Below are 14,492 nucleotides of genomic sequence, written 5' to 3'. Positions count from 1 at the left end.
GTGTAAACAAGTCTCCACAAGATGGAGACCTTACGAAAATGGTACGGCCATATACAGCAAATGCCAGATGACAAGATCCATAAACAGATTTTGGCGTGGACACCACAAGGGAGAAGGGAAAGAGGAAGGTCGAGAAGAAGCTGGAGGGAGAGAATTGAAAAAGAACTAGAGGAAAGTCCAGGTCTGTGATTAAACAGAGAAGAATGGCGGTTAGGAGTCGGAAGGCGTAGGAGGGCTCTGTAGTAGTAGTTTATTATTCTGTAGCAGTAGTTGAAAAATTACCCACACTTTTCAAAAAATTTGTTTCGAGTCTCCAGAGAGTACCAAAGAGTGTAAGGGATTAAAAGGGATAGGTACCTACTGGGAAACTGAAGCTATGTTTTTGTGGCATCTTAATAAGTTTATTCCAAAGTAAACTTAATATAACGAGCAAAATGAACTAAAGTACAGGATATCAAAAGGTAACTGAAAGGTCGACAGTTTAAAAAAATTATTAAAGTCAAAGTACCTATCGAGAAAGACGAAAACCAGAATATACAAAACCGTAATAAGAGCAACAGTCACCTACGGATGTGAGACATGGGTGCTAAACAAAACAAGAAGAACTGATAGAGAGGTGGGAACGAAAGGTACGAAGAGCTATTTTCGGGGGAAAATACAGAAGACGGTTGGCAAAGAAGAACCAATCAAAAATTAAAGATGCCTTACAACGAACCAAGTATAACAAGACACACAAAGAATCAGGTGGGCAGGTCATGTCGAGAGAATGGATAGAGCAAGATTGCCAAAGAAGGTACTGCTAAGTAGACCAGTTGGGACAAGAAGACGAGGTAGCCCAAGAAAAAGATGACGAGAAAAGTTTCAGGACGATATAGGATCGATGGAAATTACAGACTGGAAAGAGAAGGCGAAAAATAGGATACAGTGGAGAACCATAGTGCAGCAATTTTTACATAGAAATTAAATATAAGACATTAGTATATACCTACTATCATGTGTATTATGTAAAATTGTAAAACCCTAGGCCTACAAGGCCTGTAGTGCACATTAAATAAATAAATGAAACTCAATATAACTTAAAAAATTTACAAGTAATATTCAATGCATTACGATTTCAAAAAAGTTTAGGAGCGGGGGGGGGGGTGGTCGGGTGCCTTAGTTCAGAGATTAGGTTGGCGCCTTTTTAATGAGCCAGTCCGGCCCTGCAGTTACAGAAGGTGAAATTAGAAGAATGGAACCAGAAAATTTAGCAGCAGTCGAAGAAAAATTAGATAAAGTAATGTTCAAAAAGAATGAAGCTACAATTAAGAAAGATGGTAGTCATGAAGCTGGTAGAAGTTATGTCCAACATAAGTCATGCTTTAGATGTGGTAGAATACATATGATTCATCAAAATGTCCAGCCAAAGCATGGCAATGTTTCAGTGGTAAGAAAGTGGCTCATACAAGTACCGTCTGTGGTTCGAAAGTTAGTTTATTAGAAGAAGGTGATATACAAGGTGAAGTGAAGGAGGAAGAATAATTATTTCTGGGATCTTTGTCTTCATTGGAACTAGAAAATTCAGCTCCAGAGAAAATAGTATTAAAAGAGGAACTCAATTTTATTTGACATTGATACTGGTGCCTGTTGCACAGTAATTCATATACAGGATTTCAAAAAGTTTTTGTCAGCTTTAAATATTTATTCTGTTAATAAATGAAGTAGTACAAAAAAATAATAAAAAATAAAGTAGTACTAAATACAAAACATGATTATTACCATCAAATTCAGGGAAACTTGTATTTAACGCAAAGGAATGTGTCACTTAGTGATTTGGACACGCTTGGAATCAGTCTTCTATGATATCCCTATTGAAAAAGGCTGGGAAGAAAATATAAATTGATTAAAAGATTTTTACTTAATTAAATATATGTATACCATTTTTATTTGTGAATAAAACACTTCAAAACAATATTTTTCTGTTTATTTTGTATATCTATACATATTGCAAATAGCAAAAAGAGAACATTATTGTCTTTATTTACCAGATTACATGCATAGAAAGAGTTTTAATTTTCAAATGTTACATAAAGCTAGTTAACTAGATCGATCATTGAATTAGTTCATTCACTTTTTTTCAACAATATTTTTATTTCAGTAATAACTATATTGTAACATTAATAAATTGTGTTACAAAATTAATTACAATATATTCAAACACTTACAAATTATATATAATTAATTGCTAATGCAGTGCACAGATTCTAAAGGAGCCGTTGAGAGATAGAGTATATGCATATTATTATAGTCGCTGTATGAGAAAGTATTCGAAATAATATTTTATTTCATTATTTCAAATACTTTTCTCTCTCAACACCGACTATAATACTGCGCATAGACACCAGCACCTTTAGAATCTGTGCACTGTACCTAATTTTACAACGTAAAAGTATAACAAAGTACAAAACCAACTATGGTATTGTGACATAACAAAAGTGAATCAGTAAATTACTTGATTGAAATTAAGGAACAATACACCAAATGTTGTAGACAGGTGAGCCGCAATACAACATAACTATTTGTTGTGTAAAATATTGAGAATTTTCATTTATAATATAACTATAATGTTTACGCAGAAAAAATTGAAGAAGTTCAAAATAAATTCCTTGGGTTTTTGGGATTTAAAATTAGAGTTATTAATGGGAGTAACAGGTTTTGCAGTTATGAAGAAATTAGAGCATAATATATAAATATCAATACCCTGGAAGAACGTCGTTATCACCATTATTTGAAAATTCTGTGTACTTTATTAAATAGTACAGCAAATAGTAATTATTTATTGTCTAAGCTTGATTTTAAAGTCCCTTCATACAGTACTCGAAATGCAGTTGAAAACACTTTTCATGTACCATTTCATCGATGTAATTATGGTCTCAATGAACCTATAACTAGAATGTTACGTCTAGCAAATCAAAATACTGAGAGGCTTAATTAATTTTAGTTCCACACCTAACCAATTTATACGCGACTTGCAACAAATTAATATTGCCTCTTAATTGTTTTGTTTTGTCCACCATTACCAGTCTGTTTCTAATTTGTTCTATATGTAATTTATTTCTTTTAACTATTATATTTTATGTGTTACATATATGATTTTTTTCATATTTATTAGTATCCCAAAATTTGTAAAAAATTGTAACTGTATTGGGCTTGTCCTGTGGTAATAAAAAAAACAAAATATTTTTTAGTTTTTTAAATTTGATATTTTTTTATCTCATTTATGTTTCACAGTAAAATGTTACTCGAAACTAATTAGCTAGCTCATTGAATTAATTCATTCACTCATTAATTTGACAATATTTATTTCAAGAATATTAAAATAAGATAACATCAACTAAGTTAAACATTGTCTTATAAAAATAATTACAATATGAGGATTTTCGTGCAATAAGGGTGAACTCCAATGGCGAGTGCGCCCTTGTTGCACACAGAGTCTCATATATTGAAACACTCATATATACTGCTAATATCTGTATGTATTTACTAGAATATTCTCTAAATTTATATTTTTATTTTATTTATTTACGGGGTACCACTCAATTATATAATATATTGGGTGGTACCCCGTAAATAAATAAATAAAATAAAAATATAAATAAATTTAGAGAACCTCCTAGTAATATACATAACATATTACAAATATATCAAGTGATACATTAAATATAAAAATGGAGTAAATACGACAAAAGTCAGCCAAGCAGCCCTATAGAATAAAACAAATATTAAAATAAGATAAAATACATAACAAACAGAAATCACCTAAGTTATAAAAGTTTTTTTATATGTTGTCTACAAACATCATCAGAAGTGCACAGTAACAAATCAAAGTATTTCCATTTAGAATCATTCCATTCAATAGAGAATGCCTACCAAAATAGCAGCTATGAAATTTAATTACAAAATTTTGAGATAATCTAATGACTCTAGAGGGAACATTAAAATCAATTAGATACAACAGCAGATCATTGCAATTTATTCTGGAATTCAGTAGTTTATGTAGAAACAAAATATCAGCGTAAATCTGTCTGGAAGATAACTTAGGTAGGTTTAATGTGTTTCCAATTACGGAGTAATTACTTAAAGGTTTAACAGTAAGGTAAAGGTACTTAATAATCGCTTAACGGTTTGTGCAGTTCAAAACTTCAATACCTAATGAAGTTATTTTGAACTTTTTCAAGCTTGACAATTTGGACTTCATAAGTGGGTGACCAAACTGAGCAATACTCAAAAACAGATCTAACTAGGGAAATGTAAATCAGTCTAATGGAATTAATGTTGTGCAAACATCTAGAAGTTCTGATAATGAAGCCTAACATTTGAAATGCCTGGTTATTCACATCATCACAATGTGCATAAAAATTTAGTGTAGAATCTAATTGAACACATAGATCTCTCGCAGTTGATACAGCTTTCAGTGGTTCTTTATAAAGTGAAAGTTTAAAAAAGTACAAAACCAACTAAGTATGACAATATCTTATGCAATTTTCAAATGAAGTGAATTATTCAACTAAGGAACACTAAATCAAATGTTAGAGCCATGCACAGGGAGGCTCAATACAACATAACTGTTTTCCATGTAAAATAGTGAGGATTTTAGTTTTTTAAATTTACAAGCAAGGTAATTTACATATTTTTGATTTATATTAATTTGGCTATATGAAACTCTTAAAACGATATTTGTGAGACTACCCTTTCCGTGATTATGTGCAACGTAGAATTGATTACTAGAAAATATCAGTTATCTTCTTTCTTATATAAATCTTGGACTTCCCGAATTAGAGGATATTGAAAATTTGTTAATGCTGCACAGCTTGGAATACAAATGAAGAATGTGGTACTAGACTAGCAGGTACAAGACTTAAAATTTTATAGCTTTTAATGCACCTTATAGTACTTTCTACATGTATTCTTGCTTTAGCAATTGTTTTGGTTTGAATTACCTGTTGTGGTGTAAATTGAGCAGTTGTTAAAAAAGGTGGTATATTTAAACATACACCTGGAGGAAGCAAATCAGAAATTAAAAATCATTTATCAGCAATTATTAAGTCACCTGGTACCATCTGCTCTAACACACCACAATGCTTTAATTTTTTTTTACCAGGTACTGAACCTGGATATAATTTGCTAGCATAAGTAACTACTCCATTCGGAGCCACTCCAGTTAGACATTTTTAAGTATTTTTGTGTACATATGAGCTATATGTTGCTTTCTGTTTTTCCATATTTTTCGGCTGGTTACAGTAGATTTCTGTTAAGTCTAAAATTGTTCTGCAATTTGTAGAATTGTTAAAACATGTAGCCATACATAATTTATTTTTATTCCTGCTGGGAATTTCTTTAATAGTATTTTTAAATATTTTGTTTTGCTTGAAATGAATTCTCTAATGCCTAAATCTTTATTCACAAGATTTAACTTTAATTTCATCAATTTAAGTAGTAATGGATCAATTTTAGGTACATTTACAACAGCCCAATATTGATAATCATTTAATTGAAATGAGTCCATTAACTCATATAAACACATAAATACATCTCTACATGGTAAACCAGTATAGAGCAAAATTTTTTCATCGCTACCTTCAATATACCTAAGTGAAAAAGACGCAGACAACCTCTTTGCACTATCCAGTGCTTCCTGATGTTCTTTTTTTTTTAAAGTAATTTTCTGCTTCCTACATTGCAACCGAAGGAAATGGAGAAGCTTCATTGGCAGCGCTGCGTTTATTTTCTTTTTTCCTTCTTACTGCACATGCAGGTGGAGAGGTACTGGGTTCTGAACATCCTATACATTGAAATACATAGGGTTTTAAAACTGTTGACTTGTGGTATGTTAAGTTAAATGTTATGTTTATATGGTATTAGCTCCAGTTAGTAATGACAATTATATATTTTCCCTAAAAATACTTGACATTTCAATTTCCACTAGAAAATCGTTATCCAAAAAAAATTAAAAGAAATTTGTTGAAAAGGTGTGTACAAGCGTTAATTGTTGTTATTGAGAAACCTCAATAACAACTAATACTGTGGCTAATCCCATATAAACATAACATTTGCAAGATGTAAAACATATCGTGGGCGTACTGGGAAAATCCACTAACTCTATATTTTTCAATTTTGACATTTTACTACCATTAAATCCACAAACATCAATATGTTAACAGGAAAAACCCTATCAGGAATATCTCCAAATTCGTCATCCACCGTGCTTAAATCGGCACATTCAATGACAAAGAAAATCAACTAACTCCACCTTTTTTCAAGTTTTCATGAACAAAATAATGTTTTTCCAAATATTTTTATGTACATGTATGTGCACCACACCTGTGGTTAACATCCTTCAAAATCATATCCAGGTACCAAAAGTTGAATAGCCAGTATACCCGATTTTTAAGAGGTAATCCATAAGGTATTCTTCTTCTTAAAGTTCCCTCTCCTATCGGAGGTTGGATATCATAATGGCTATGGTCACTTTGTTGGCTGCTGCTCTGAACAGTTGTAATGAACTACAGTTAAACCATTCTCTAAGGTTCCTCAGCCAGGAAATGCGTCTTCTTCCTTGGATCCTTCCTTGCATAATAATTCTCAGCAACTCATATTTTTCTCCTCTGGTAATGTGACCCAAATATTCCAGTTTCCTAGTTTTTATACTCTTCATAATTTCTAACTCCTTATTTAAACGTCGTAGCACTTCAACATTGGTAATCCTTTGAACCCACTGAATTTTCAATATTCTTCTGTAACACCACATTTCGAACGCTTCTATTCTTCTTATGTGTTGTCTCTTCAATGTCCTAGTTTCCATTCCGTATAACAATATAGAAAATATGTAGCATCGTAGAGCCCTCAATCTGAGAGGCAACTGAAGGTCTTTGTTTGTAAGCAGTGTCTTCATTTTTATAAATGCTTGCCTTGCAGTTTCAATTCGGACTTTAATTTCTTGGCTTTGGTCATTTTTGTCATCAACCCAGGTTCCCAAATATTTGTATGTCTTCACTTTTTCTATTTGGGTTTGCTCTATCATTAACCTTTCATTTCCATGTTCTGTTTTTGAGACAATCATAAATTTCGTTTTTTTCTTGTTTATTTTTAGTCCGTAATGAATGCAATAATCGTTAATTCTATTTAGCAATTCTGACAATGCAGCAAAAGGAGGCAGCGCACTAATAATAAAAAATAACATTGAACATTATGAAACTATTGAACATCAAAACTATATGGTGGCGAAAAAGGAAGCGAAAGTAGCAGTAGCAAAAGCCAAAGCAGAAGCGTATTCAAACCTATACGATCAACTTGATACCAGGGAAGGCGAAACGAAGATATATAAAATAGCCAAACAGAGAGCAAAGAAAGCAAAAGATTTTAATCAGATTAGATGTATCCGAGATGAAAATAATAAAATACTAGTTCACGAAAGGGAAGTCAAAAAGAGATGGAGAAAGTACTTTGACAGCTTATTAAATGAAGAATTTGACAGACAGCCTGTAGAGTCAACGGAGACAGTAGCAGCAATGGTCACCAAAATAACCAACGAGGAAGTGGCTCAAGCGCTTCAAAAAATAAAGAAAGGAAAAGCGGTAGGACCAGATGATATTCCTGGGGAAGTATGGAGAGCATTGGGAGAGACAGGAACAAGATGGCTAGCAGGTCTATTTAATAGAATTATGGAAGTCGGACAAATGCCAGACGAATGGAGAAGCAGTATACTGGTACCTGTTTACAAAAACAAGGGAGATATACAACAATGTACAAACTACAGGGCTATAAAACTGCTTAGCCACACCATGAAAATATGGGAAAGAGTAATTGACAGACGGATACGTGAAGAGACCGAAATATCCGAGAATCAATTTGGCTTTATGCAGGGTAGATCAACAACAGATGCAATTTTCATTATAAGGCAGTTGATGGAAAAATACAGGAGTAAAGAAACAAGCGCTCATATGGTATTCATTGATCTTGAGAAAGCATATGATAGAGTTCCTCGAGAGATTCTGTGGTGGGCACTCAATACGAAAGGAGTCCCTGGTGAATATGTAAAGATTGTGAGGGATATGTATGAGGGAGTTACGACTAGTGTTAGGACAGGTGTGGGAGAGACTGATAAATTTAATGTGAAAGTAGGATTGCACCAAGGCTCGGTGCTTAGTCCGTATTTATTCTCATTAGTTTTGGACCAGATAACAGCGAAACTACAGGGTAACATTCCATGGTGCTTAATGTATGCTGATGATGTCGTGTTAGTAGGAAATAGTGAAAGAGACTTAGAACAAAAACTGGAACAGTGGAGACATGCTCTGGAGGAAAAAGGTTTAAAACTTAGTAGGACAAAAACAGAGTATTTGGAATGTTCATTTAAAGATGGAGCTACTACAAATAAAATGGTATCTTTGGATGGTGAAATGATTGTGAAAAGCAATAGTTTTAAGTACCTAGGATCGGTATTACAGAGTAATGGAGAAATAGATGGAGATGCATGCAGTAGAATTAGGGCTGGATGGATGAAGTGGAAAGAAGCGAGTGGTGTGTTGTGTGACAGAAAAATTCCAATGAAGCTGAAGGGAAAATTCTATAAAACAGCCATAAGACCGGCTATGATGTACGGAACTGAATGTTGGGCAGTGAAAAAGAAAGAGGAACAACGAATGCATGTGGCGGAAATGAGAATGCTTAGATGGATGAGTGGAGTGACAAAGAAGGATAAAATTAGAAATGAGTATATTAGGGGAAGTCTAGGTGTGGCACCAATTGATGCCAAAATGAGAGAGCATAGGTTAAGATGGTTTGGTCATGTTCAACGTCGAGACGTTAATCACCCAATACGAAGAATAGCTGAAGTGCAGATTCCTGGAAGGAGTAGGAGAGGAAGACCAAAGAAGACCTGGGGGGAGGCGATAAGGCAGGACATGTTGGTAAAGGGGATTAACATTGATATGACCCAAGACAGAATTGGGTGGAGAAATGCAATTAGGGAAGCCGACCCCGCATAGGGATAAGGCAAAGAGAATGATGATGATGAACATTGAACATTATGAGGAGCTAAAATATGAAACAGAACACATACAAGCAACTACGGTATGTGTCAAACTCAAAACTAATTGCGAAGTTAATGTAAGCTCAATTTATAGCCCCCCTAGGCATTCCATTAAAAAAGAACAGTATGTAGAATATTTGAAAAGTTTGCAAAAAAGATATATCATTGGAGGTGACTTTAATGCAAAGCACACAATGGGGATCAAGGTTAACAACAACTAAAGGAAAAGAGTTACTGGCAGCCATAAAAGAACAGAAATGTGAAGTAATATCAACAGGTAGACCGACTTATTGGCCAACAGATACAAACAAAATACCGGACTTAATTGATTTATTTATTATAAAAAATATTTCATATAACTATGTAGATATTAATGAAGGTTGGGATATGAATTCAGATCATTCACCCATAATACTCACTGTGAGTGACACGATTATCAGAAAGGATTGTAACCAATACTAACAAATAAACTAACAGACTGGGTAAGTTTTAGATCAATCCTTGAAGATAGAATTGAATTAGCAGTACCATTAAAAAAACCTGAACAACTAGATGAGGAAGTTGAGTTGCTTGTACAAAATATACAAAAATCAGCATGGGAAAGTACTACTATAAGATCAAACGTCAAAGGAAACAACTATCCGAAACAAATTAAAAAGTTAATTAAAGAGAAAAGAAAACTTAGACGGAAGTGGCAACAAACCAGAGCACCCCAAGATAAAACAAATTTAAACAATTCTAGTCAAAAACTTAAAAGAGAGATTCAAAATTTAAAAAATGAGTCAATCAGTTATTACCTGAGAGAGTTAACGGATGATAGTAGCACGGAGTACTCTCTATGGAAAGCAACAAAAAGGCTAAAAAGACCAGTAACCCATTCTCCACCCATTAAACTAGAAGACGGTAGCTGGTAATGAGCAAAAGGCAGAGACATTTGCCACATATTTATAAAATACATTAAAACCGCATGATGACCAAAATAATGATCAAATATCGATATAGGCTAATCCGACAGAGGAGAGAATCAGACCAACATCCCCGAAGGAAGTAGCTGGTGAAATAAAAGACAATATAAATCCTAAGAGGGCACTTTTTTTCTCAAAACTTTACTTTTGTGAGTTAGTGGATTTTCCCAGTACGCCCACAATATTCAGTTGTGAGATAAAAATAAATGAAACTAGTAGAGGTAAGAAATTTAGCGATAAAAACCTCTAAATTTACATTTTATTTATCGTTTTCCATCTTTAGACGTATCAGAGAAGTATGTTGACTAAAATTGTGACTGCCACAGTGAGAGTGACAAGGAGAAGCTGCAGAGTAACAAGGAGATATAGAATAAATAACATAGAGATAAAGAGAAGAATGGGAGTGAACTCAGACATAATAGACTACATTGAACAAAAGAGATTAACCTGGTACGGACATGTCAGAAGAGCAGACCAAAATCGTGGGATAAACCGAATAACATAGTGAAGAGAGTCAGACCCCGAAGATCCTTCAGAGATTAAGTGGACGAAGCAATGGAGAGAAGAAATCTACAGGAAGGGAACTGGTAAGACAGAAAGAGCTGGAGAGAACAGTTGAGTGAAGGAATACAGTGGAGACTGTGGAAATCCTTAGTATATATATAGTGACAGTTGTCAAACTGGTCCGATGTGTCTAAAGGTGGGAAATAATGAATATAATGTAAATTTACAAGTCTTTAATACAAGTAAAACTACTTACTTTGCTGTTTTTCCTTTATATGTAAGGGTTGATCCATGAGAGGTACTGAGTTCCACAAGAGTTGACCCACAAGAGGTACTGGGTCCTGGTAAAGGCTACTGGAAACTGCTGACTGTCCACGTTTTGAATTTGATTTCTGCAAAATTTAAATACATTGAAATAGATAGGGTTTTAAAACTGTTGACTTGTGGCATGTTTTTAAATGTTATGTTTATATGGGATTAGCCCCAGTTGGTAATGACAATTACATATTTTTCCTAAAAATACTTAACATTTTAATTTCCACTCTGAAAATTGTTATCAAAAGAAGATTCAAAGAAATTTGTTGAAAAGGTGTGTACAACCATCAATTGTTGTTATTGAGAAACCTCGATAACAACTGTGGCTAATCCCATATAAAAATAACATTTAATTGTAAGATGTAAAACATATTCAGTTGTCAGATAAAAAGAAATGAAACTAGTAGAGGTGAGAAATTTAGTGATAAAAACCTATAAATTTACATTTTATTTATCGTTTCCCATCTTTAAACGTATCCGAGAAGTATGTCACCTAAAATTGTCACTATCACAGTGACAGTGACAAGGAGATGCTGCACAGTAATAAGGAGAGATAGAATAAATAACATAGAGATGCCTAAAGAGAAGAATGAGAGTGAACTCGGACATAATAGACTACATCGAACCGAAGAGATTAACCTGGTATGGACATGTCAGAAGAGCAGACCAAAATCGTTGGATAAACCGAATAACAGAGTGGAGACCGATAGGAAAAAGGAAGAGAGTCAGACCCTGAAGATCCTTCAGAGATGAAGTGAACAAAGCAATGGAGAGAAGAAATCTATAGGAAGGGGACTGGTAAGAGAGAAAGAGATGGAGAGAACAGTTGAGTGAAGAAATACAGTGAAAACTGTGGACATCCTTAGTATATATACTGTGACAGTTGCCAAACTTGTCCGATGCGTATAAAGGTGGGAAATAATAAAGATAATGTAAATTTATAAGTTTTTAACACAAGTAAAACTACTTACTTTGCTTTCTTTCCTTTATTGATAAGGGTTGATTCTTCACAAGAAGTACTGGGTCCTGGTAAAAGCTTCTGGAAAGTACTAACTGTGTCCCATTTTGAACTTGATTTCTACCAAATTTAAATACATTGAAATAGATCTCTCAACACATGTAAAACTACTTACTTTGCTCTTTTTCGTTTAGATGTTATGTTGTACCTCAAGAAACTGTTTGGATTTGTTATGCTCAAAAATTTCTCGGTCAGAATTGACATTGGCAAGAGCAAACCAAAGAATGGACAGATTCTTTCTGTGAATTAAATAATAACGCGATAAAATCAATTCTTTTTTTTTTCACTATATTTTCTTACCTTAGTAATAAAATCCACCTTTTCTTTTCAGCCGGATCCTTTGGAAACACAAAGTATCTACATCTACCATTTTCACTATATTGTTTACAGTCCGGGGTAAAGCACATTACCATTTTTATTTTACAAAATACTTGGTCACAAGTTTCTAGCCGATGCTTGGGAATATCGCTAAAAAACTATATTTCACAGAAATATAAGACCCAATTATGATAGATAATTTTAGAAAACACTATATTTAAACATAAAAAGTAGCAGAGGAAGCAAAATTTAAACTTTATACGAATTAAAAGGTCTGAGTAACTTTCCAATTCTTTGTTGAAAGAGATTATTAGAGATCATAACGACATAACAACACTGAAGATAGCTGCAGTTGGCGTTGCGTCACACTCCGGCGGTCTTTCGGATTAAAACACGACATACGTAATTTTTTGCACAGATAGCTGCGATCCCAATAATTTTGGATCACTCGTTATTACTAACTTAACATAAAAAATACTAGATCTAAATATATTTATTATTATATTTTTGAAATAAAAATACTTTTTATTCGTATATTTTATATTTAATTCGTATTAAATATGTACTACTCAGAACATCCATCTGTCATTTTTAGCCTTAAAATATATTATCATTATTAAATCATTATTAAATGATCTCTTTTATTGATTATACACTGTCAGTATAATGTTGTTTTTTTACCTTCTCTACAAAAACACCCTGTAATCATTTAAGATTTTTTACCTCAGAATCCCACAGCATTACCAAAAGCTTAGAATAGTAAATAAGTGAATAATTTTCCAAATGTTTAGGTATTATTTAAGAATACACTACTCAATTGGATTTTTAAAATGAAGAAAATAATCACATTTTCAAAATTTCTTTTTTCACTTTTCAGTATATGTAAAACGTAATAAGTTTGTTTAGTCCACAATATTATGAGAAAAGAAAACAAACTCACATGCACATGCAATGCAATGTTTGTTTACGATGATCACACTGAGTCTGAGAACATAACATAATTGACCGCAACCAGCAACACAGAATTGTCATTTTCGTTTGAATGTATCAGTAGAGTAGGAATGTGTAAAATATTTAACTAAAATTATTATTTTTTGGGATATTGAACTTAAATAATTGGTTTAGAAAATTTATATTATTGATAATAATAAATGTTTTTGGTTATTTAATTAATATAATTATAAAATTCTCAATGCAATCGCGATTACGTTTTTCTTATTAAAATACCATGTGGACGCTTATACAAGATCGGGCAGTTCCGTGTTGGTGTCGTATTTTAGCTGTGCTAGAGAAATTCAATTCTAGAGTTGATGTTATGGAATATCATTATGTATTTTCGTTAACATTAACAAATATTTTGGGATATGAATAATATATTTCCGCAATTGATGAAATCCGATTGACATCATTAATTAGAATAAGGAACTAGAGATATTATTTGTACAGTAAACAAAAACAAATAAAAATATCTCTGACAAGTAATGACATTAACGTGGCCATGATGAAAAGTCACATTCTAATGTTTTGACAGTTCTCTTACGTCAAAAATTTTGACCTACGTAATAACGTTTTTGTAGTAAAAATACTATACCACACCTTTGACCAACTAATATTTTGTATAATTAATGTTTTTAATTTTAATTTTAAATTAATCACTTTGACATTTATGTCAAATTTCCGGTAAAGGCTTACAGACTTGTCACTACTGGCGCTCAGGAGCGGCTAAAGATACAGTGCGGCTCCCTAATTTGCGCATGCGTGTCCTCAACTCCAACGTTGCCGTTTCCGAGATAGTTTGAAGGACAAATTTGTCAAATTACGTTGAGAACAAGAAACGCATCTAACTTCACTTGTATTTTGTATATTTGTCATTGTCACAGCTTTGGATTTGGTTGTTTGTTGGATATTTTTTATATTTTGGATCTAAGTTGTATGTGTATGTCCTGTTTTATTCATTAAAAAGGACTCCTAAATAAAAGTTTATTCTCAGATACAGATGATTCATGATTTGACCCAAATAAATATGAAAAAAGGACATTTATTGAAGCTATATAATTTGAAACTGTTAATTACAAGAATCACATAGACATTCTTTATAATTAATTTAGACATTTTTGTGTGCAAATAAATGTTTTTAGTAGGTATAGATATATAATATGTAATTTCAATCAATCTGAATGCACAAATATCATGCTTGAGAAATTGTGGAAAAGTTTAGGATTTGTTAAAATTCTGGATTCGAAAGTACAGTTCAATTCAATAGATGTAACATAATATACCTATGGTATTAACAATATAAACA

General features: G+C 32.8%; 1 long non-coding RNA gene across 1 annotated transcript; it reads right to left on the bottom strand.

Moving 5' to 3' along the window:
• Positions 1-1,946: 1,946 nt before the first annotated feature.
• On the bottom strand, positions 1,947-12,511 carry LOC126879597 (uncharacterized). Its single transcript, XR_007696144.1, has 5 exons — positions 12,173-12,511; positions 11,988-12,111; positions 11,826-11,932; positions 10,796-10,931; positions 1,947-5,821 (listed from the first exon to the last, which is right to left on the bottom strand). It is a non-coding gene; the product is annotated as an uncharacterized LOC126879597 (long non-coding RNA).
• Between the last annotated feature and the right edge of the window lie 1,981 nt (positions 12,512-14,492).

This window comes from Diabrotica virgifera, chromosome 2, assembly GCF_917563875.1.
Source record: "Diabrotica virgifera virgifera chromosome 2, PGI_DIABVI_V3a".
Taxonomy (NCBI): domain Eukaryota; kingdom Metazoa; phylum Arthropoda; class Insecta; order Coleoptera; family Chrysomelidae; genus Diabrotica; species Diabrotica virgifera.
This window is presented reverse-complemented; position numbering and strand designations above follow the sequence as displayed.